The following is a 26,896-nucleotide window of genomic DNA, read 5'->3' on the forward strand; positions in this document are numbered from 1 at the left end:
TAAATTGCTTTGATCTAATAGGTCGATTTTTGGCAATCATGGGGCAAAGTAGAACTATGCCTCATTGCCCTTGGACCCTTCCCTATTGCTAGTATCATTTGTGAGTCTTTAGGTCAATTTTTGGAGGAGTGTTAAGCAAAAAGGAAAACGTGAACTTTGCAATAATACTCTACAAAATCCACAGAAAACAATACAAGTAATGGATAAGGATCTATAGGGCAAGAAGGTACATCCTAATTTGCCTGATGCTCTAGTTGGAATTGCTCCTTTTGTCTGTTGATATCTTCGCTACCTACGTAAGTATCCTATTGACTTTCAATTTGTTGTTTCCACAATACATTAACTTAATTCCTCATAATAAAAATCTCATTAACTAAACTAAAGTACATAATTATCCAATTTTATGAGAGCTTTTTTCATTTAAATGTCTTCTTAAAAAGCAACAACAACACAGAAAAAAAGTTTTATGGCTTTTCCAAGTTAATTTACTTTATATTTATAAGCCATAATACCAAAAAAAAAAAAGTCATTTTATAGTTATTTATATATGAGACAATAATAATTTCTAAAGATTGCTCATACTATAACTTTTTGCAAAAAACAACAGCAACAACACAAAACCATCAAAGCTTCAATCGACGATGGGATTTATTTATAAAGCTAAAGCTATACTAATCTTTTTACATATGTACGTATATATATATATTTATTTATAAGCAGTCAATCATATTCACACAAAAAAAAAAAAAAAAAAAAAAATATTACTACCAAATGTCAATTATATTTTATAAGTATTTTAAAAACTTTTTTGGATACCTTCAACGCATTTTTTTTACCCTAATCAGTTTAAAAGGCGTGTCTTACAAATAGAAGATAGAGAAGTATGAAAAATGCACATGAATCACATTATTTATGCCACTCCTCAGTGTTATGTTTGACTTACAATATGTGACCCGACAAAACAAAAAAAAAGCTAGAATGATTTTTCTCTAAATGGAGCGTAAATTGCATTTGTATTCTTTGAAAAATCATTATTAACGATTTCTATTAACAAAGTATCTTCTTAATTCTGAAATGTGCTGAAAACTACATTTAATGTATCTGTGATTCATTCTCACAATGAAATATTTATATATTGATTGATGATATTTGTCAGAGATTTTTTATGTATTAAGTTTGATCAATCAAATGAATGTTAAAAGTTAAAAACAATAGTTAATATTTCATGTCATTCTATAAAATTGAATAATACAAAGCCTATAATGGACCAAGATATGAGTATTTATGATGTAAAATAAATATTATTTCTCCGTTTCTAGATTTTTGTTCAAAATTATTTTTATGTCAAATTCAAGGACATATAATGAGTTAGTATTCAGAGTAAGACAGCCAAACGTGGACTGTTAATACTTGTTTAATTTCATATTTCTATTAAAAGGTTAGTGATTATTTTTTAATATTCTGTTTTTGCCTTCCTTTTTATACAAACTAACTATACTAATCATTTGGTCATTTCATCATCTTGAGCGAACAACAAGCAAAGAAGCAGCGCATTTCAGATCTTCTAGATGCTGGAGTTGATGTAATGAAGATTACAGACAACTTTATTGGGATTCTAGGGGTTTAAGAAGTGGAGTGCATAATTTAAAGAGGGATAAATATTTTTGTTAAATTTGGGGAAGAGTATAATCACCAGATTTTAACCCACTGGACTTTGCTATGTTGGGCACTTTGGTGAGGGAAGCCATCAGGACCGCACACCAAATGTGGACTCACCAAAGTCCTCGATAGTGATTGCATGTGACAACTTATCAGAGGAGTTTGTCATCAACTCCTGCATGGTCTTCAGGCGACGTGTAAAGGCTGTGATTCATAATGCAGTTGGCCATATTGACTGAAAAAAGTTTTGCAAATACCTTTTTTATATGTTTTCGAATATTATTTTTGCCTATTATCGAAATTATAAAAATATTGATGCATTTTCAAATCCATCACTCAAGTCCACGTTTTGATGCCCTACCTTGTATATGTCATTATTAATGAGTAGTGATGCCCATTTAGAGGAATGTAAGGAAAAAGCCAGGAGCGAAACCTATAGCACTACTGAAATAAGACTCTTGCTATCATCATGTCTTAAGATTTTGAGTGGAAATGTATAAATGCTGTAGAGAGGAGAAATTTAACATTTAAAACAGCATTAGTTTATAAAAGTATTGTAAATTATATTTTAACATAGTTGTTGTAAGAATAAATCCAGAAGAAATCCATTACTTTTATTTTTTTTTTTTTTTTCATTAACCTCTTTGGCAATCAAAACAGTGCTTAAATGACGGTCGGACTCAACAATTTGCATTAGTGCTACTTCTACTATTTGAATTATTATTTCTTTTTTTAGTTGGTTTAATGTTATCAAACTTCAAAACTTTATAGCAAAAAAGTTTAGCAATTGTTTCTGTATTTTTTTTTCTTCTATAAAGTTTTACATATTGGCACTTCATACGTTAAAAGTGTACCAAGGACATACCGTTGAAGAGGTTTGTTATAGTGAATGTTTCCATATTAAGATATAATCTTATGATCGACCCACGTTTTTGCTTTCGGGACAAAAATGTTTTCTTTCAAAAGTTTTCTCAGGAATCCAACAAGTTCTAAGAACTGTATATAAAGCTCTGATCTAAATCCTGAGGCACCAGCTGATTTATCAGTCTTGAGCTTTTTTTGTTATAAACTTCCAGATTTCTGATGGCGTTAAAATCTTAGTCAGCTCTTTCCTGTCCTCATTCAAAAAGTCTCCATCATAGGTTAAAATTTCTTATCTTGCCTTTAAATGGGATGTAAATATATCTTCATAAAACTTTCCAACATACTCAACTTTATCTTTTTATTAGCACCTTCATTAAATATCAAATTAATCTCATTGTAATTTGTTTTATCTATATGTTTTAGGAGATTTAAATTTTTAAAAATTCTATTTCTATCTAAATTTCTTGCTCGTATTTGCATCCTCCTTCGGTTTGGAATTCGTTTAGCCTCTCCAGTTTATTACAGGAAAAACTGTCCTCTTGGTCCTCAATATTTATGTATCTGCAGACGCTTTTCTCTGTCTCTTCTCCTTGCAGCTTACATGCTTCGAGTGTGTATCAATATCTTTTTTTGTAGCCCCATCAAGTTGTTTCATTGCCTCTTGTATTGTCCATTCAGCCTCTATATCTGTTTGGATATCCTTTATTACACATTTGATAGTATATTTTAGCTCTTCAATGTGCTGAAGTTTTGCATTCAGTTTCCATCTGTCTGGTTTCCTTTCATTTTCATGTTTTGTTAATACTACCTCCAGTCAAAAATGATCTGATAGGCCATTTGGTGTTAATCTTTTCAACTGATAGTTTTCAAAGAACAATTCATTAGAGATAATAGATATCGTCTATTCTGCTCCTTGATTTTTTTAATTTTGCCAAATGAAGTTTGGCTTGTAATTGCCTGATATATCTATGAGATCATACAAATCATTTGATATTTTCCATGTTATAAACTCCTTTCCACTTAAGAAACCGAATTCGGAAGTAAAATTCCTTGAGTGTTTTTCTACCACATTCAAATCTCCAGCTATAATAACTATTCTATTTTTGGATTGCATGTTAAATCAGTTAATAAAATTTTAAAAAAATCTTGGTCCACAGATATATTACAGATGACTAATACCTTAAAGGACATTTCCCGAAAATTCACCTCAGTGACTGCATAACTCCCATTTTTATCTACAAAAACCTTGCTTGCCGAGATATTTTTTCAAACAAGTATTGTGACACCCTTTGTTGGGTAATTTGCTTTAGTTAAAACCGCGTTTGAATAGTAATTTTCATAAGAGCATTGAATAAAGGACAACTCACCTGCACTTTGTAGCCCTGTATCATTTAGACAAACCACCTCGGGGAGATCGATTGCAATCAGGTATTTCAGTAGACTAATCTCTTTTTTATTGGATGAGAGTCCATTACTATTTGCCTGCAGTATTCCCAGACCTCCAGTTCTTTTGGTACATCCATATCAGTGTTATTTAAATTATTGTGCTCTCTTACTATCATTTTTGAGAATTTTTTGCTGGATGATTGTCTATCCCTTCTCCTTCGTTTTTTTGACTTAAGCGTAGGATCTTTTCGAGGCTCCTTCTCATTATCCCCTTTTAACTATGCAGTTGATATATATTTCCTTCCACTTCGTTTTACGGCTCATTTACCAAACTTTCCGTCTCTTCCCTCTGTATTTCAGCTTCTGAACTATTCGTTGCTTCATGTAAGGTCTCCTTGCTTGATTCTTCAGGCATCTCTCTTATTTCTCAGCTAGCTTGTTCTAATTTTTCTTCTTCCTTATTCCGATCTCTCACTGTATTTTGTCCATCTTACATTTCGTTTTCATTGGGGATATGCTCATCATTCGTTCTTGTTGCCTTATGATTATTTTGCAAGATACTCAAATCATCTGAATTGACTGTGGGAGGGATTTTCTTGCCTCTCTCATCCTTTGTTCACATTCTCTGTACCAACCATCTTCTATATTCAGATGGTTACTTTATTTTATAGCAAAATTATTTTGCAAAATGGTGAAATCCATAGCAGTTCGAACATTGCTTGGCTTTTTTTATCAAATGTGAGGGTCTAATTGATTGGTTAATTGGTAGATAATACGGGATGTTTTTTGGGCATCCTGTATCTTTATAACTAATTGTGGAGTTTGGGATGTGACTTTCTTTTATATCTGCTGTCCAATCTTTTACAATCTCAGATTTTGATGACACATATTCATCTTAAGCATTCTGCCTCATTCTTCCATGGGATTCGACCTCAGCAAAGAGACCAACACAGTGCTTCACTATGTTCGGCGCAATAAACCCTTTGAATTCGGGTACTGTAATCTCAAAAGGAATTGGGCCATCCGTTGCTCTCATTATTTCTCTTGATTCGACTCTAGCCTCATATGTCCTTCCATTTTTATAAGGTAAACTTATGTTACATGATAATTTGATGTAAGGAAGAAGCTCGTCCTTTTTTATTCTTCGCGTCGAAGTGAATCAATTGAGTCAATTTCCTAGCACCTTTGTCCACAGCAATGCTGCATTTCTATAGGTTATTTTCTTTTTGAGTAATTCTACGGTCGTCTCCGATTTTCGAGGCATAGAGTGGGATCATAAATCAACCTCTTTCATTGTTAACTTCATCTTCTTTGGATGGCTTTCCGTTTTATCGTGCAGGGATTCCATTCCTGGAGTCCTTTTCCTGTCACTGATTATAGGATTGTTTTACCACTGTTTCAAGTAGAATATCTTTCAGTTTTTCTTATAAGACTAAGAACTCATTTATTTTTGGTTGTCCTATTACTATTCAATACAGCCGAATCCAGGAGTTTTTTCAACTTTGGCGGATTCATAGGTAGATCTCATGTACTGTAGTTCCTCCCTGTCATATTGGCAGGGTGTTTGCTATTTTTCTATTTATCGCTTAAAATAATTTCGCAGTTTTTCACAATCACTTAGTAAAAACACAGATTTTCGCTTTGTGAGGCTTATGTGGATATATTATATTTTCCAATTTTAAAGTAGGTGGAATATGATACAAAAATAATACAAAAAGTAAATTACGTAATTATTATAAATGGTCGAGTGTTTATCATGTAATATACATTTATTTTTTGGGGCGTATTTTTTACACTGTTCACTAGTAAAAAGTTAAAAGACTAGCTTCAAAAAAGCTTTAAATGGCTGTTAATTTGAGATGAGGTCATCACAAAATTTCAAAGACAAATTTCTTTTTTAAATTGATCTTACGATCTACCTATGAGCAGACCATAAGGAGAAAAGGGATGAGAGAGAAAGACAGAAAGAGATAATGAGAAGGCGTTTGAATTTAAAAAATATGAATGTAAATTCCTCTTGAAATTTGAACATCGAATCTGAGATCGGTGTCACTCTTGCTTTCTTTACAAAGTAGTATAAGTAAACAACAGTTGTGCATTATCAACCACTGAACTCCCTTTGGATTAAAAAGGTGGAGAATCCGCTCCTATTAATGTGAATCAAGAATATCCAAGTACTTTTACAAAATATATTGATGTATTTGTGAGCTTCCAACTCTTTTAAATACAAGATGAATGAAATATCCAATAATTATTATAAATTGATATCATTATATATTTAATTCATTTATTGATCATGAAAATATAAATTGATTTTTTTTTTTAAATTTTAAATTTTTTGTTTTGCACAGATTTAGATTATTGTTTAATTCGTGCAATCAATTCATGCTTTCGTTATTTCTTTTACAAATAGTCATGTTTGCATTTATATCACAAAGTTAAATATAGAAATCAATATGCAGATTTTTTTACGTTACATAGTAATTGGATATAATAAACGTACTACCTAATATGTTTTAAATTTGAAATCTACGTTTTTGAGTAATTTTCATGAAAACATTTTTTGTTATGAAATTGTTCAAATATTCATTGATTATAGACAATCTATATTTGAGAAAAAAATTAGTAATTTATTTAAAAATAAAGCTATGTTCGTATCATGTTATAAATAAAAGTGTAGAACTCTATAGAACAACTACGCTAAGGTCAATAAATTAAAAATTAGTTTAGCTTTGATTATCTCTTGGGTTTTTAATTTGTAACCAAAATACATACCTTGTCAGATTACAGCTAATATCTAATCACTTGAGAAGATTTGTAATGAACAAGTTGCGCAAGTTATCTATGCTGCCCCTTTGGCGAACTCTCTTGGGCAAAGCAGGTACTTAGGCTGCTGATTTGCTTTGAAAAATGGATTCTTTTACTGAATTCGTTGTCCCTAATATTGCAACATAACAATTGATCAAACTCTGGGACTCCGTGGGACGTTCGTTAAGAAGGAAGTTTGAGTGGCAACAGCAATGTGGGGCGAGGTTAAAGTGACAATTTCGACAAATTCATCTTGGCAGACTTTTGGGCTCCAAACACGCTAGATTATAATCCTATGGATTTTTTTTATGGGGGCTGCGATTGAACGGCAAACCAAACGAATAGAGGAAATCCAAAGACGAACTTATCAGCCAAATCAAGAAAAAACTCAAGAATTTGCCAAAGCACCAAGTTGTGAAGGCCTGCTCCCGCTTTCGGCCTCGTTTAGAAACTGTAATTTATACTGGAGGTGATTTTATTAAATAAAATAAATTATTATCCATGAAGCGTACAGAATCGTTGTATATTTTTCAAATTATTTTAGTTTGTTACTGTACAGACACTGATAGACCACATTTATATTTTTATTGACACCATATAAAAGAAAAATAGTGAAAAGGTTGCTTACAAAAAATATTTATCCAATAACATTGTCATAAATATAATTAAATACTTTATTTCAACTTTATTCAGTTGTTAGTGACTTTTATTTTTAAAGAAGTAAAATTGATAATCAAAAAACCTTGTGAACAAGGAGATGTTCTTCTTCTACGCCTCACGCATTACCATAAAAATTGGTGGCCTACATCACTTGTTGTCAAACTATGTATGATAAAATAATTTTGTCGGAATAGTAAATATTTACCAAGAGATCAAAAATAATAATTCAATAAATATCCTTATAATATAGGTAAAAATGCGCAATTTATAAATTAAAAAAATAGTAATACATTCTGCCAAATTTCTCAAACTTTGAAATAAAACAAAAAAAGGTATCCTAAAATTGTCACTTCTTTTTTTTTAAAAAATCGGAGCAAATTTAGCCTTGAACCCTTCCTCCTAAGAAAAAAAAAAGAAGCCTATTCTTACTCTTGAAAAGACCCTGCATTTTTCTTTGCTTCAGACCACAATCTTGCTAACAAAGGCCTTGAATACAATAGATTGAGTCTTTCAAAGTTATATCTTTAAAATAAGACTTTGTAGTGATTGTTCATTAGGCTTAGCACTAGAAAGACAGTGGCATTGCATCTTTCTTTACGGAGTACATGCATCAAAAATGATCCTTGCAAAGTTTCAAAACTATGTTGGACATCAAAATAAAGTCTTTTAATGTATTTGAGTTGTTTTGATTAATTTTGTGAGAAAATAAGTGCTAATTTGACATAAAGTAATACATTTCTAGTAATTCTTTGAATAAATTAGGCGGGTAAAAAAGGTGACTATCTGTTGTTTTCGGATAATTAAAAAATATATGCTGCAAAACTACGTCTGGACGTGTTAAAATATAATTTTCTTCACTCTCTGTTAGTGAATATTATTTCTTTAATGAGGTTAGTAAAAAGAATGACAAAAAATGAAACATATTTAATCACATGATATGTGATTTAAATTTTGTGGGATTTTATTATACTATTCAATTCCTTTTGCACCCGTAAATATCAATGACTGTGCCAAAATATCTAAATATAAAAAAACTATAAAAAATAAATCTTTATTTAAAAATAATCTTAACAGTATGATTTCTTGGCTTTTAACAAGATGTAACTAATTGGTTACTTCTATTATAAAAAATTAAATTTATAACTTTGATATAAATTTAATTTAATTTTGATATTTTTATGAAAATTTTGGGAATCAAGTTAGTAGTCATGATTGTTATTTGGGTTATGAAAAATGATAACTACAATATGATAATTTTGTATTTACTGTTGTACGCCTCCAAGAAATCAAAAAGAAAAAGGAAAGTGCGACTTTTATTTAAAAACTTTTTAATTCGTCAGTAACACCTGGCATAAAAATTTAAAAAAAAAAGAAGGTTATCTCAACGAGGAAATACAAATATCTCAATGAATGTTGCCACTATTTTCCTCATTTTTATTTATTTGATTGTTTAAAGTTCAGTTACATTGGTATGGAAAAAAAATACTTTTAATCGAAACTGTTATCTGAATTCACTAAGCCACAATTAAAGAATTGCTAAACATATGAATAAATCCTAAACAAGGCATTATCAAGATAAATATGAAAATGTGAGAAAATAGTTTTCATGAGTATACTAAAAATTATTTTAAATTAATTGTAGAATCAAAGGAATAAGAATCACTCTAATTAATTTTAGGCTGTATAATATCCACTTTACTAGGGGAGGATTTATTCTAGGTTTGGAACTTTTGGTAATATTTTAGAGCAAAATTAACAAGGTATCGAATGTGATACCATCGTCTTTCTAGTGAAATAATTTGAGTGATTAATCCAAAAAGTTTCTATGAATGTAAAAACAATTTCAAGAAACTGTCGTGTATTTAATTTCCTTTCGAGAGCAATGTCATTGCTGCCTTAAAGTTCGTTGTTTTTCTTAAGTGTGTTCGTGGTTGAGAATTAATGAATGAAGTCGAATCCTAGTTGTTATCTATAAACTTTGAGAATTGAGTTTTCTTTTTTTTAACGAGCTATTTAGAGTTTCATTTGCTCAGATAAAAAAAGAGAGAGAAGGAAAAAAGTTTTCTTGCTTTGATGATCAAAACAAAAAATATAATAAAAAAACTTGGAAAATTTCTGAAGATTCTTTTCCTTTTAATGAAATTCTAAAATATTCTTTCTTAATGCTTTTTTTATTTTTCTAATGCTTGATGTTTGTTTTTTGAAGGTTATGTTTAGAAAATGAAGGGCTAATAATATTGTAGACTTTTGGTGTGCACATAATTTATTTATGAGCTTCAAAATTCTTTCTCCCCCTTGCACATAAATACAAAATTATGAATTATTAATAAATATAATTTATAACTATTTATACAATATTATTATTACACAATAAAGTTAGGAACTGTATTTTGATTAAATTAAATGATATTTAAAAGAACAGATTGTTTGAAAACAAATATGATTAATGGGGATCTAGTTTTATTGATAGATGAAAAAAATTTAAGTTTCCATGAAACATTTATTTGACTTAGTTTTGTGTTGACTTGAATCGACTCTGATTGTGTTCAAGATATGTAGAGGCTCATATAAGTGTGTTTTTGGACAAGGGGAATTTCCCTGAAAATCTGATATTTCAATACTTCATAGTAATCTACTAGAATTTTCTTACATGTTGAAAAATTATGGGTTGATATGAGCTATTGGATGATTCAAAAACTCAACCAAATTATCCACATTCTACCCATGCTACTCTAGTCCAACATTAATGTAGACTCAGTTTCACAGTATGCTTTACACAGAGCCACACAAAGTATAGGAAATGAAGTTCAATGCAAATATCTGAAAAAACTATTTAATATATTATATTAGTGCATCAAATCTTTAAATGCAGCATAAGTACTTCCCTTTTAGGATAGTTTAAATAAACACATTTTTTGTTTGTTTTTTGATTCTTTTTTCATATTGTTATGGGGTTAACTTGCTATTTGTATAGTTTTCCTTTCGAAACAAGTACTTGGATTATTTTAAGATGGTTTAATTAGGGCAATTCTACTTTTAATTATTATTAAGAAACCATTTGATAATATAATGCATTTTATATTTTGAAAGAATAATAGATGTGACATTCATAATCTCATTTTATAGGAATACAAGAGCTATAAGCCGTTTTTGTAAATGATAGAAGGGATTCTAAATATGTCAACATAAAAATGTTGATATAATTGCTTTTTACCAAGTGTCATGAATAATTTATAAAAAAATATAGATCCAAACCTTTATTAAGCGGTCAGTAAAGTGAAACTAAAAAAGCAACTGCTTAATTTAGGTGATTCTTAAACCAGGTATTACATGTTGTAACAATTCTAAATTTGAAAATGGGATAAAATTACTTTTTGCTGTGACGCGCTTCAATCAAATGGTCTTTAGACCAGGATTGATTGTATTCAACTTAGTACCGTTTGTTAACTAATGAAATGTTGATATTGCATTTCTAAATAAATATATTAAATAATCAAGAATAATATTCGTAAAGAATCCAAGTTAAGTCTACACAATGTCTACAAAACTGATTTGTTGATATTTTTGTTGTACCCGGGTGCCAAAACCACTGTAGTAAAAGCCATGACTGCTGTCCAGCGCTCTTGCTATTTTTAATGGCCTTGAGGGAAGTGCTCAAAATTAAAAAATAGAAATATGACCAACAAAAATGAAAAGGCTATAACAGCCTCCATTATTTTTGTAAATTTAAAAAAAAAAAATTATAGAAAGCTGAGAAATTAAGCTATTAATATATGTACATTTTTTGGTCATTTTAATTTTTTAAAGCGTTTTAGACGTTTTTCCATCTATGTTTTATGACTTCTTGTTTATTTCCACTTTGTTGTCGTTGTGATAAGCTCTCATTTAGTTTTTGTTATTAATTTTGAATTATTATTACAAATTTATAACAATTGCGTTGTGTCGACTGAAGTAAAAAATTCAAAGGCAATTTCCACCGCACACTTGGTGCACCCTGTATTAAAAATTCATAAACTTATAAATATATCAAAAGTAAATTTTTCAAATTTGACTAACATTTTCCAAATAATATATCAAATTACAACTACTATTTTCCCCCACCATTTAGAAAGTGTATTTATGTACGGTTAATTTTAATTTTTTGATATAGAGAGAGGAAGGGCTTTCTCCCAAGGAAATACTTATGATATCAACATTATTCTCCTAATTGTTTCACCATATGCACACTTAGATTTTTGTAGAAAGGGTTAGGGGAATTCAAATTATTTTTGAAGTGGTATATCATTAGTTTAATTTTATGAAACAGATGTGCTTAAAATTAAGATTTATTATAATTCCATATGAATAAAAAAGTTTAGAACGGTAGAAAAATTCTTAAAAATTGTATAGGAGCCAAGTAATGTAATTTAGTAACCCATTGTTGAAAGTATTAAACATTCGTCAATAACAAACTCAGAAATAGCGCTAAATAAAAATATATTCCTTGTAAATTGTATGCAACATAAAAAATTATAAATTTGTTCCATATGGCTCCTTTTAGCCTTCACTACTGCATCCAACCTTTTTCTGTAACCCTTACAAGTCCGTTCGATGTAGTTTTTATATAATTTTGCCCATCCAGCATTGATAACCACCTTTAAAGATGTTGTTGATGAATGAGGTTTGTTGAAGGATGCTCTCTCTATGACTATATGAAAAAGTCCAAGGGGTTCAAAGCTAGAGAGCAAAGAGGCCACATTTAATTCTTCCAAAACGACTTTGAAAAACTTTTAAGTTTGTTTGCTGGTTTGGTAGAGTGCCCCATCTTGTTGGAATACATATGGAACCACCAAAACTCTTTCTTAATCCGCAGAAGGACATGGTTCTGGAGCAATCTCATGTACATTTACCACTACTCTTAACTTTCTCACCTTATTTGATAAATATTGGTAAACACGCCTTTCCAAAAGATACAATACACACCACAAAATTATCATTTAGTCCAAATTTTTTGTCTTCAATGAAAATATTACTTCATCTCAGTAACTTAAGAGATCTAAGTTACCACTGAAACAAAGCGATACTGACGATTGTTGGAAATAAAATCAACCTGGGAAAGTTTCTTAAAAGATAAAAACGTAATTGGAAATTCTTGTTTGTGCTAGTTGAGAATAATCATGGCCTTGTGAACCTTTATATATGGTAATGCTCATAAATTAATATAATAATACAATTATATGTAGAAGAGGGCCGGGCTTTATGTAGTTAGTAACTGAATATATGTTGTTGTTGTTTTTAAACTGTTCTCATTATTCTTTCATTCTTGAAAATAAAACGTATATTTATTTAAAATGTAACAATGAATATATTTGCACATGAAGGATTGATGATTTATAAATGCAAGTCCTTTTTGGACTCTAAATGGAATTGAGGATTGCCCTCAGTGTACTTCTAGAGTATACCATTACTAGATACGGAAAGAGGTTTGTGGCTATTTCCTTCATCTCATAGATGATCGCAGGTTATTGACTGGAGTGACTGCAAAGCTGCTCTCCTCCAAAAAATTCTTCAAATTGTCAGGGTGACCAATTTCATTTCCAATTTCTCTTTTTAACATACTGGTGGGTAGTATTACTTTCATCTATGAGCATCACTACATGTAGGTATTTTTAGTCATGTATATCGTTTGTATTATTTAGTTGGTCTGCTTTTAGGAAGTACCACTTTCAAAAATGAATTTTCATTTCTTTTGCTGTTGTCATTATTATTTCACTGCTATGTGTTGAACTTCCTTTCCTACTACATTAAATTATATTCCATACCTGATTGAACATTCGTGTGGGTTCATAAAAGATAGAAAGTAACCTTGAGGATTTGCGGCGGAGTTATAATTGTCAATCCTTGCTGGACTCAAATGAAAAACTAGTGCAGGTTGAATAGTGTGTTTCTTACTCATCGACAGAATGAATTGATTATTTCTTCTGACTAAATAGTACTTGTAAGTTTATGTTTATTATTAAGTAAGGCTTGAGCTATTTATTTATATGTGTATATTATTAATAGTTTGGATTTTCATTCCAAAAAGGAAATTGAGAGTTATCATTCATCGCCAAAGATCCTGGTCAACCGAAAATATCCTTCCTCAAATGCTCCACAGTTCCAATTCCATGTTCCCAACCTTGAATGACCATATTTTAAAAAAGATAAACATATCCAAACAATTACAAAATAGTATTTCTAGCCTACAAAAAAAATCACAACTTTTTACAAATATTCACCACGTATATCTTCTTTTAGTTATATTATACTAAATCTCAAAAATCCATTGAGAGGAGGTAAAATTTAATAAACTCCCAAATTCGACCTTCGGGTTTCACAAATGAAAGCTATAAAAATTGTGGGTTTTTATGTTAGAATCTACACCCTCACCAAAAATGATTAAAATAGGTAATAATGATGTCTAAAATTATCATAGGTATGTGTATACTTAAAATGTATTGCCCCAATTTCCATTATTCACTGTAAACTTAACTTTATCTCACCATTTCTTGCAGCTCAATTTAAATATAATCTACTCCGTTTGTGCCAAGTTACTTATTAGGAACCTTAATGTGGATTATTCCACATATTCAACATCCTCTACTATTCTATACAATGTAAAATTATATATAGTGTTGCTGTAAGATTAATAAATACTTATCTACATATGATTTATTTTAGCAACATACACAAAAAATTAGAGATAACCTCATCATGAAAGAGCAAGAGGGTGAAACAGCATATCAAAGTTATATTTTCATAATTCTTTCCTGTCGAAAAAGCAAAATACTTTACAATTCCCATATTTTCTTCCCTATTATGTAAATATATAAAATACTCTTTGAAAATATGTTGATGGTCTACGCCAAAAGGTGTTTATTTGTTTGATTTGAATGATTATATTATTTTTATCAATGTGGGATCGTCAGTTTTTGTTTTTTTGTTTTTTTTTAAGTATGGTGATCTCACAACCAAAAAAAAAGGAAATAAATAAAAAACTTTTAAAAGAAAAAACTTTATCTTTTCATTCTTTATGGATTTTATTGATATACTCGTACAAAAGTATAGAGAAGATCATTTTAAATCTCTGAATAGTTTTTATATTAAAACTATATGTCCGAACGAATTAGCATATTTTTTGGGGGATACAGAAACTAAGAATAGTAGGTGGATTTTGATCGTTTGTCGGTGAGTCTTTTAGACAATTTTTGTTGGAATATTGGGTAAAGAGGAAAAGAAGACCTATTATATGATACATACATCAAATAATCCATCAAAATGATACAGACAATAGTAAAGGGTCCAAAGGGGAATAAGGCATAATTCTACTTTGCCCGTTACTCAATCAAAAATCAACCGATATTATCATGGATGATAAAGAGGTAAAAAGTAAAGTTTAAAAAAACAAACAAATGAGTTGCTAGAACTTTATCTCCAAATGATCCGATTATGGAGGGGGAAAACATAACTGAGGTTTGTTATTACATATGTGTATATATAGAGATAGATATATTTTAAATATTATTCCATGTTGTTAAAAGGAAAAGGAGAAACGAACTTTAGAGAAAATTAAAATGTTTTATTTTGTAGTTCCTCATGTGAAAATACTTTAGAGTTGGACTTGATTGGGTACAGTCAACCCTCATATAACGAGCACCTGTTTTAAGCGTATCACTACACTAATAAAACATATTCTGTTTTCAAATAAAGAAGTGTTACATAAAAGAAACCTGGTTTAAAAAGTCACTTGTACTAAGCAGTATCTTTCCTCAGTTTCACTTTGTTGACTGCTAAATACAAGTTTGCCTGCAAACCACATAAAATGTTTGCAAAATTTTATAAACTGCAGGGTGCAGCAACCTAACTTAATTCATTTTTAGAGGGCGTGTTTTCATTCTAGATATGGATATAAATTAAAGTTTTTGGGTTTTTTTTTTAGAAATAAAGTCAGTCACTATCCTACGTTGGAGTAGTTAGTAACGCGTGCATGTCGTCGAAATAAGTATGGCCAAGAAGTTATTTGACATAATATTTTATACTAATAAACTAGTTGCAATTTAACGATTTGTACATTTCATTTTCATGATTTGAAATATGCAAAATTATTTTAACATTAATAACTCTACAGGTACTGATGCTATAGATTTAAAATTGAAGCTATCAGATTTAGTTTCATTCAAAAATTACACTGTCCAACAGAAAAAATGACTCAAAAACTTAGTAGAATTTGATTACTTGATTCCAAATATAGCCTTATTTTTTCTCTGCTAGCCTCGTGGTATTTAGAAAATACATTCAAATACCATACAATTTTTTCAATTTTTAATGTTCAAGCGCTTGGTGTTGAATATAGTTAAAAGTTATTGAAATATATATTATAAAATATAAAGTTAAAAAATTATAAAACTATTTTAAAAATGTGATATCATGCTTATTACTTGAGTTATGATTGATTAAAGTTTAAAATATTGTTTTTGATTCAGAGCCTTATAGCTTCAAGACAAATATATTCAAAAAGTTTAAAGTTATCTCATCTAGATTTATCAACACATGATTAGTGGTGATGTATCCAGATATTCAAAATGATTTAGGCAAATTATAAAATAAGATTCAAAACAAAAATTAAATTCTTCAGGATTAAGAACATCCCTCATCTAGAGATTCGTTCATTATTTCTTAATTTCATAGAACATGTACTGAACACATTTCGAACTCAATGGGATGAAAAATTCTACCATTACCATTATCGTCATTGCCTAAAAATATATTATTTGATTCATCAAAATCTGAGACTGGTGATGAATCAAGATAAATAAGGGTATATTAAGGAAATCATAGAATTAATATTCCAAAGAATAATTAGCTTTTTATTCTATACTATGACTATGCTCATCCCTCATCTAGACTTCCATATAGGTATTATTAGCAGATTTCATATATGCTTATTTTAAGCTCCATGGAAAATCTGATGACTCGTTTGCAACCCGTAAATAGTGAGGGATTTCAAAAAACAAACATTGCAGGGAGTCCTCTGAGCAAATATTCACAAACTCAAACCCTAGTGGTCAGGGATAGTTCAGTGCGGGAATTTCGTTGATAAAAACCGAACCAGAATTCAGGATCTTATTCGTAAGATCCCAGAGAGATTTCATCTCAAAGCTTTAGTACTTAGTTTCTCTCTCTTCCAGCTGAGGAAGTCTAAATTTATAGACTTTTCTTATGAGATTGATTCAAAAATGAGTATTATACTTTAAATATTGTTGTGGCCTTATTTCAAATTGACAATGATATAAAACGTTATTGGGGAAGATCTTTTTTTTAAATTAAAACTAAAACTTTCAGCTATCAGATGAGATACTTTTAAACTTGTTAACTATATTTGTCTTGAAGCTGTGAGGCCTTGAATAAAAAAACCTATTTTCAATTTTAATCAATCATAACTCGAGTAATAAGCATGATACAGACATTTTAAAAATAGTTTTAGAATTTCTAACATTAGACTTTAAAATATATATATATACAGAATTTTTCTCTATCTTAAAAAAAAAACCTTACAAAAACTTTGAACCTTAAAAATACCCAAAGATAGAAAAAAATATATAGCTATTTTTTGAAGACCACGAGGCTAGCAGAGAAAAAATAAGGCCTTATTTGGAATCAAGAGATTAAACTCTACTAACTTAATTATATGTTGTTTCCAGTGCTTTAAAAAAAGTGTGATTTTGTTGGACAGTGTTATTAATTATTTCAATTAGTTCGAATCTAGTTATTTGAACTGGAATCATTTTGAAAACACCATTATTTATATAACTTTTGCAGAATTACCAATAATTCAATACTTGATCAACTAATCTTCTTAAATTATAAATTAGGTATATTGTAACGTATATTTATTATATTTTTATAAAAAAAGCTACCCCTCTAAAACCTCTCCATGGAAAAAAATCACCCGGTATTAGAATTTCCAAAGTTTGGTTGATTCAATCACAGCTGACGTTATCTACCTGATATGATTTTTAAACCCGTGTAAAATATAACTTTAAATGCATACAATCATTTTGAAACAAAAATAAAACTTTTTTCAATTATAAAACTTGTTTCGGCCTCTTGTATTAAAATTTTTCAATATTTTCATATTAAAAAAAATAACAACAAATCTTAAATAACTTTGAAGGCATTAGCTGAACAAAAGTCCTCGGAAAAATTGAAAGGAAAAAACGGCTTCACTATACAGCAAAATATGATTTTCTATTGTGTGATAAAAATGATACATTTTTGTCTACCTACATTAGATTTTCTCCTATTTAAAATAATATACCAAAACGATTAAAATATATTTTGAATCTAGAAATATGTATCTGAAAATAATAAATAATATTTTCTCTTTTCTTTCCAGAAGAAATATTCTTACAAATAATTTTGCAAAATCTTAGCAAAAGCCATTTGTTAATTGACCTCTGCGTAAATATTTTTACTAAATTTTCAAGATTTTTTTTAAATCGGCGAATTAATTGTTTATTGGTTTAAAACTAAGTCAAATGTATAGTATAACTTAAAAAATCCATATGGGTCTTAATCTACAATGCAAGCCAATATTTTCAATGTACATACATTTTTGCATAGAAAACATATAATTTTTAGAAGAATATTTTTTTTTGATAACGCTCTTTCTTTTACACAAAATATAAAACAAAAGTAATTGAAAGTCTTGACTTAAACAAGATATTATGGCTGGAGTTCCCAACATGATACATGCCCTGATTTTTATAATATAAAAAAACAATTATTTTAGTTTAGATGGTCTGAACAAAAAGTTTTTCAATAATATTTCATAAATATAAAAGGGTGTATCCTTAATTAAATTGATTATTGAGAATACTAATATATACACTGTTAAAGAACAATATTAGAAACTAGATATCTTTTTTTGTTAAGACATACATTTTTTATCTAATACCTTAGTGCCAGATAAGCAGTATTCAAATTAATTGTATTTGTAGAATATATTTAGCTATAATTATTATAAATATGTTGAATAAAGTGACCCTTTAAAAAAAAAAGTTTATTGAACGATCCAAACAGATATTTTGGTTCGGAAAAAAGTCAAAAAATATATTTTTTTCTTTTTTTAAAACCGTAATTGATTTTCCTCATATATGCATAAAAAAATTACGTGCTCCAGGCTCAACACTATAGATTACTACTCAGTATCTCTTAATATCCTTAGATTCCTTGCTAAAAATCTCAGCAAAACAACATTAGCTTACAGAATATCAAAATTGAATTAGAGTTATCCTCAATAACACCTTTTTTCAACTGAATAAAATATTTTTTTTCATTCCTTTGTACCCTATTTTGGTATTGTTTTAATAGACATTCCTCTAATCAAGTTCATTTTTAAGGTTATAGGAGTCAGCCAGATCCAGCATGTTTCACTGTTCTTTATAATATATTGTTTAGCCGCAGTTAAAACAAAACAAAACGAGAAACATGAGCGAACGAGTTGAAAACAACTAAAAAGTAGTAAATTCTTAAAGCTTTATATAAATAAAGTTTAAAAATATAATTAATGAATTAAACTAAAGGAATAAATTATAGTTGCATTTAAAAATCCCAAGATTTCGGCATTTTGATGCCATCCATAGGGTTACGTCAATATTCCAAAATCTTAGGATACATCCCAAGGAGTGCCATCTCTGATTAAGACCAGTTTTTTTGGTGGACCGAATTTTATTACTGTACTGGTTCAGATCGAAGTTGAAGCGAATTAGTTAAAATTTTGACAATTTTAGACGAGTCTAGGAATTATAAATAACATATTAAGCTGCACTATTTACTTATATTCTTTATTTCAAAAGTTTCTTGTAATTAAGGGTGTAAAGCAACAAATTACTCGCCTGTATTAAAAATTTTCTACGTTTCGCTTCTTATTTGTCGTTTGTTTACTTCAGCTGTATAAAAATACAAGTGAAGAAATACAAACTACCTTTTTTGTAAAGTTGTTATCAAATCTACACCATGATTTAATGAAAAATATCTATAAATTAAATAAAGAATAAATATTAGTAGGCTACATTTATGTCTTAGATAAAGGCTTATTGTTATTGTTGAATTGTTATATTTCCATTTAATTTCCCCTTACTCTAGCTGTTATCATATTCTTCAAAACAAATAATGAAAAAATAGAATCCATTCGTAATTAATGAAGAAGTTATATTTTGTAAAATGAATTGTATACAGGTAAAATGTCACTAAAGCTCATTAATTATCTTCCTTTCATGTTCTATATAACTTTAATTTAGAAAGCATCATACAAAGGCCCCATCTACACGGCAACGCTTTTATAGTAATGCCGCTTTTCGTTTAGACGGATTTTATGTACACAACAACAAGAAATCTGCTTAATCTGAGCCGTAGATTATTTGTAGATTTTATTACTATAACTTACAGCTTGTACAAGTTATTTAGGTCATAATTATCATTGTCAGATTTTCTCACTCGAGAAGCCATTTTTAAAAGGATATTTTGACAAAATCCATATACCATGTTATTAAAATGAAACGGTCATTTCTTAAAACTTATTCAAAAAACAAAATCTGAGAAGCAGATACTATCATTAGAAACACATCTTAATCAATTTAGTTTCGGTTGGCCTCAATAACTGCATACAGTCTCTGGAAACTAAAGCTCAATCTAAATTATTTCATTCCAGGACGATGGAGTCGATCAGGGACTTCATGGGGGTGAAAGGACATCTTTGAATCAAGGTAGCTTCAGACAAAATAATCTGTCAGATTCAAGTCAGGGGAGTTAAGAGGCCAAATTTCTTTGAACACCAAGTCGTGGCTGCGGAAAGAGTTCTGCAACCGTTCTTCTGTCGATTTCTGTCATCTTTGAAACTTCAGAATTGGGAATATTTATATTGTTGTTAGCCTATATCATCACAACAATTCATCCATAGAAAATTTAATAGGGTTGAAATTTTCTACTGTTGACTCCTTGGCATTGTTTTAACTACTAAGTGAAACTTATAAATGTATATTTTACCATTAAAAAAAAAACATTGTACAATTTTTCATCATAGTTCCCGTCTGTAGTCTGTAGATTAAACAGAATTCCAGTGTCGTATGGAAAACTGAATTTTTTTTAGTCCTTCTTCCGAAAATGTTTCTGTATATTAAAAATAGTTTTAGTTTAGTTTTAGTTTTTGTCTTTCACGTCCACATGATTATTTTATACTGATTGCTCTCTTTTCAAGAATAAAGTAGTAATGATAACAGCGTTGGTAAATTATAAATTATTTTCAGGAAGGAATTACAAAGAAACAGCGATTCATATTTTCAGGACCTCTAACTATCAATATGATCAAGTTTTATAAATTGTATATAAGGGAACCATGAAACTTATTAATTGAATAGGCTTTGTCATATTCTGTTATAAATATATTTATTATATCATGTGACCAACAAACTTTGACAGAAAATTATCAGACTATAATATTTGATTAGTTACATTTCCGATATGAGTTATTTTCTTAGGCATGAATATAACAAAAAACAAAAACAACAAGGCAATAAAGCTACGAAACCTTCTTTATAAAAACGTTCAAACCTTTACATTTTCATAATAATACATGCACACAATATGAATAATTTAAGAAAACATATAGTCGTTACTAAATACATATATTTTAGTAATACATTAATTATCATTTGAGAGACGTATTATCTAATTACTTTTGGCTATATTGTAAATATGAAATCCCAATAAAAATAAATATTAAAAAAGGCTAATAACTTTCACATGGTCAATAGTTTATGTTTATCTCCAAACTTTTCTTATCTGTAATACAAATGATATTTACAATATTATAAAACACAAATTCCTTTCATCTTTTACGAAAAAATTATTTTCTTACTGTTTATTTATTTGCAAATTGAGTTTAATTTGTAAATATTATTATTTCCAATTCTCAAAAGTTATATAAAATATAACTTTTATGTATATATGTAGGTACTTAAAGTAATTTGTCAGATACACAAGACATCAATAAAGACTTCAACATTTTTTATGTTATAATTTATTTTATATAAAGAACAAATTGAATAAGGATTATGTATCTTTAAATATGTAATATAATGTGATGTAGATTTACATAATTAAATTAGTGAAAAATATATGTTTTTATAAACGGTAACATTTTTTATTAATTATTTGAAAAATGTACTCAAATTATTTATTAATAATAATATTTCCAATTATATACCCAGTGGGTTGAAGGATTATAATTGAAGTAATTGTTTGAGTTTACTAACTAACTATATTAATAATAGAATATAGTAAGTTGTTATTAAGAATATAAAGAGGGCAGATCAAGAACCGTTGCAATTAGAAATGTTAATCAAACAATAATATTCGAATACTCTTCTTTTTATGTGTATTAAATTTTATCCGTAAATATAGAAATTTATATTTTGAATGCTTTAAACATCTTTAGGTGCACCACAAAACAAATGGAACAAACTTTCTTTTCTTGAGCATGGAATCAGCATAAACCACAAATTTTACATTGAAATGGCATAATATAATGCCGATTATTTTAAGAATAGATTAATACTTAGTTATTGTCATATTTTCTGATTTTGAGGAGTATAAGTATTCTTTGAGGTAAACAAAGTTTTGTAATATTGTAATGTAGCTATCTTATGTTAAATTTGGGTGTGAATAAATAATTAAGAGTATAGACCAGCTGGTCTTAAGGGAAAAAAATAAGGAGAAGGGCCATCTAAAGCCTTGAAACCAAATATCTCACTTAAAGCTATTCTCAATATATTTCGTTCTGCACAGACTATTTGTCCTCATTCCTTATCTTTCATGGTGGATAAATACACACTGACAATATTAATGCATAAATCATAATATCAACAGAAGAGAAAAGAGGGTGGGGTGTGTGAAGTGAGCCCCACGTAAACATTTCTTGAGATAAACTAATTATTAGTTTACAGGATCCTCGCGATATATAGTTCTTCGAGGGGAACCACTAATCCTCGAAATTATTTAGCACATCGATCAGCTAGGACAAAAGAGCTTCTAGGCATGATACAATTTTTATTTCATGACCCTTCACTGCTTACTTGACTTTTGCAATTCGGAACTAAATTTAAAAAGCCTTTTGATATTTGGGGGATGTTGCAATAAGCCAGTCAGAGAGGGCTACGTTATATGCTACAAGAATCATACCCTCCACCATTCGAATGCGGGGAAGTATTTTTGGGTAGTAAAAGAGAAGATGGAAAGACATGTCCAGCTCCGATTAAGGCAAACCAACTCTTAATAATGTAACCAAAAATAAAAAGTGTTGCAGCTGCTTTTTTAGTACAATACTTCTTCAAAGTTTTCGTTGAATAAAAATCTTTAACCCGGCTCTTGGAGAAGAAAAATCTGGGAATATATACGTACCGAGTAACTTAATACAAGAATGGATCGTTTTGGTGCTGAAAATTTGACCCTAAAAAAGTTTCCTCAAGGGAAAAATTAAAACTGCTCCAAAGTGATAAATTTAGTGCATAATTCTTTTAAAATTACTTACTACCAAGACTACCGAGAAGTGTATGAAATGTCATGAGCATGCTACTATTGAGGATTGTGCCCAGCTTAGGTAAGAATCGAAGTTGTGATTAAGTGTAATGGAGGACATAGTTCATAATAAATTTAATTTTCTTTCAAATTTTATTGTGATACGCAAACTAAACATGCACAAAAAAAGTTTATTATCCTTTGGAGTTAAGATTATGAAATGGGACGTTAGAAAAAAAAACTGTACATACACAAGTCGGGTAATTGAGAACCCAGATTACATTATGAAGAACAAAATGATTCTCTTATTTTCTTACAAACAAAGAATATTTGTCAAAAAAAATAAAAATCATTCTTTATTATTAAAGAAAGATTATTACCACAATTACTAATTTTGTTCAATATAAATTAACTTATAAATTGATTTCATCGTCTTACCTGTTTCTTTATGAATTTAGGGGTGCCAATGTGCGTAATTTATGATACATAACTAGATGAATTATTTTCTGACTACATGTTGAGTTATTCTGGCTTAAATTTTTTGTTTTTTTCGTTTTTATAGTACTCGAGTAGTGTTTTTTTAATGATCCTTTTTATAAGTAGTAGTTGTCATGATGAAGAGGACTCTACAACAAATAACTCCTTTGGACGATGTTGTCTTATTTATGTTTTTTAGTAGTAGTACTATATAATTCCTAGAATACGACTCACATCCACCCAAAAATTATAACTTTATTTTTGTTAGGAGTGATCTTTCGCTTTTCACGTCTACGAATAAACTTAATTTGAGGAATGGAATCGTATATATCTATAATATTCTTTTTTCTAAAAGGACCTTTCTAGTAAAAAGCTAGAGCGACGTTTGAAAGGTTTTTTTTTTTTTCGGGATAGCACGCTTATTGTAGGAGGAAAAAGGGGAAGAATGTACAGGGCCTCTCCCTGTTTTTTGTGTGTATTTTTTTCTTTCAAGCTTTGTATATGTAAAGCGTGTATTTAATTATTAGGAATTCCAGACGAGCCTTTCTGTCCTTCAATGTCAGCAGTCCATTTCCCTCTTGGTTTTATATTATAGTACTACACACATTCGTTGTACAATATACATAATACTGCTAATGAATTATTTAATAGAATCTTAAATGGATTTGGAAAGGAACGTAAAGGAAAGGGGCGTCATCCATAATTATTTAAGTCCCTTTAAATGATCAGTCAAACTACAAAACATTTGTTTCAAGAAAGCTTATAATAGAGAATTTTCAGAGATATCAAGTCACATAAAAAAATCACAAATCCCCAGGGATTTACTTGCTTTCTCCATTTGCAATGTTCACTACATAATAAATGCACTAGTAAGTAAGACTTAATTAAAGACTTGAAAAGTTTACGAATCCTCCCTTCTCATTTACTATTCCCTTCAGTTTATAATACTTTTTTTTATATTTTGGTTAACAAAAAGCAATTTTGTTAACCAAAATTTTAAGGAAAGGAGACATGTCCAAATAATGTGACATTTTAAATTATAGCATTGTGATAATGATTTTTTGATACCTTCAATCCAATTTGCGGGGCCTTCAGTTAATTAATTATAGAAATTGATGACCATTTATCGAAGAATACAAATATAATCTGGACTCAATTTTGAGGAAAATCGTTCAAGCTTGCCTATGTGATGACGAACTGTATTTTTATAATAAGTATTTGAACTTATCATGTTTATAAGCCTTGTAAATAGAAATATGATGTATCAACAATATACTTTACCCCAGGTTAATTGTTTTGAACAAATACATTAGACTATAAAATTACATATGAATTTGACATGTTTGAAGTAAATATTTTTAATAGCTTGTCAACAATATGTACTTTTTATAAATTTAGGAAAGTGAATACAGTTTTTTTACGATTTGTAACAATATATATAAATAAAAATTGGAAATTGAGCACATAAAAATGCTAAAAAATATAAACATTAGTGCAGTGATGGTAATCTAATCCCAAGGTTTGGGACGAACCACGTAGTTCGGTACGGTATATTTATAAAATGTTTTTTAATAATGTAGTATACATTAATAATAATTAATGCAGTTTTTTCAAATTTTTTAGATATTTTATTCTTTAATAATTTCTTTTCTGTTAATTTATTCCTAAATATAATTAATTAATTAATTTCTCTAAAAACCAAAAATTGATATATAATATCATAATATATATATAATATATAGATGGGTTATATAATACTATTATTCAAGAAATTAACTATTTTTTTTTGCAAAATAATGAGCTTGTCTACATTTTCTGGTAATAAACAATACCGATTAACAGTCATAATATCATCAGCTGTATAAAAATATTATTTGACTTAATAAAGATATACTTATGATCGCAAGGTATTGTGAAACTAGCTTGTAAACATTGATAAATGTGTGTATATAAATTATTTATCTACGATACCCCTAGGATTTTGTCATTTTATATATCGTTATCTTTTTTTTTGTATAAACAAATAAATAAATTTTTTGTTATTTTAAAGGATGCTTATGTATTAAAATCTTACCTCACCATCTAAATCTATTAATTTAAAATAATAATGTTAATAACCAGAATTTTATAATATAATAATATTTTATATGTGATTACATATATATATAATCAGTTAATCAGGAAATATAATCCTGCAATAAAAAAAAATTTCCATTTTCAAAAACGTTGAACAAAATGTGCTACCTGAAGATGAATTCGTTGAACACTGAAATTTTGTACTGATTATTTTCATAAACATTAGTTGTAAGAATATTTATTAGAGTGTAATAAAATGTCTGGCTATATTAGAGCTAAATTAAAATTGCGTTTAATTTAACTATTAATGAAACAAAAAAATAAGTAGAATCAATTATTGATTCATAGCTTCTTTTGTTAGATTATCGGAAAATAAAATTAAACATTCATAATAAATGAAAAATATCAAACATATAGAATATAAAAATAAAAATATATTTTAATAAAAACAAATTAATATAAGAAATTATGGAATAATAAATAAAAGGTCGTATTTTTAAAAGTTTAATTGACAGTTTTTGTAGTCTAAAATTATAAATTGGTAAAATAGGTTGTCATATTTGGCATAAATGAACAACGATAGTGTTTTTAATAATAATATATTAGACACTTAACATAAAAAGCCAAGATTTGAGTAGTAACAAAAAGAGAAACGTCTAAATAAATGCGCGTTATACGAGGTACCTAGAGCTAATACAAAAAATTTATTATCAGCATGTTGGAACTACAATACTCATGTTTTGAGTCTAGTTATACTGAGATTGTCAAATATTGTTCCAAAAAAATATATTTTATCTATAATACTTTTAAAAAATCTGTAACTTGATTCAATTCGATAATTTTAAAAAAACAACATCAAAATTTTCTTTTTTTTGAATTTTTACAGATTTTCAAATCAAAACACGTCGAAGAATGACAATTTTCTTGTATGTTTGATGGTTATTTTCTTGTTTAGAGGAATAGAATGCAAAATAAAAAATATCCAGCGATACCAAATTTCCAATTTTGGTCCTTTCTGTAAAGTCTATTACTTATGTTAATTTTATTTTTATTTAATTTTCTTATTTTTCTATGATTTTTAAGTTAAAGTAGGAGAGAAGAACATTTGACGTGAACTTTTGCGATGTCAGCGCCCTTGAGCAATTCATATTTAGCTATGGATCACACATACTTATGGTTACACTTTACACAGATATTTTCCTATCTTAAGAATGAAAAAAACAATCATAACTGCTCTATATGACAAAAAAATATGTTCAGATTAACTAAAAAAAACTAACGATTTTTTTTTTGAACGCTTTCTTTGATATATTTTCTTTTTTCTATGAATATCTGTGTATCCAACCTACCCAAAGTTACGTAGCTCCATAGT

At 28.7% G+C, this 26,896-nt stretch overlaps 1 protein-coding gene and 1 long non-coding RNA gene across 3 annotated transcripts in view; one reads left to right on the forward strand and one right to left on the reverse strand.

Moving 5' to 3' along the window:
* LOC121120505 (uncharacterized) overlaps positions 1 to 23,804 on the reverse strand; it is a 154,124-nt gene extending 130,320 nt beyond the window's left edge. The window contains exon 1 of one of the 2 annotated variants that reach the window (XM_040715394.2): positions 23,410 to 23,804. The gene's annotated coding sequence lies outside the window, so the exon portion shown is untranslated. The remainder of the gene's footprint in view (positions 1 to 23,409) is intronic. The other variant, XM_071889215.1, reaches the window with a different exon arrangement.
* LOC139905662 (uncharacterized) lies at positions 7,432 to 14,196 on the forward strand. The gene is made up of 3 exons (XR_011780618.1): positions 7,432 to 7,570; positions 13,911 to 14,012; positions 14,077 to 14,196. It is a non-coding gene; the product is annotated as an uncharacterized lncRNA (long non-coding RNA).
* Positions 23,805 to 26,896: the final 3,092 nt, after the last annotated feature.

Source organism: Lepeophtheirus salmonis, chromosome 6, assembly GCF_016086655.4.
Source record: "Lepeophtheirus salmonis chromosome 6, UVic_Lsal_1.4, whole genome shotgun sequence".
Taxonomy (NCBI): Eukaryota; Metazoa; Arthropoda; class Copepoda; order Siphonostomatoida; family Caligidae; genus Lepeophtheirus; species Lepeophtheirus salmonis.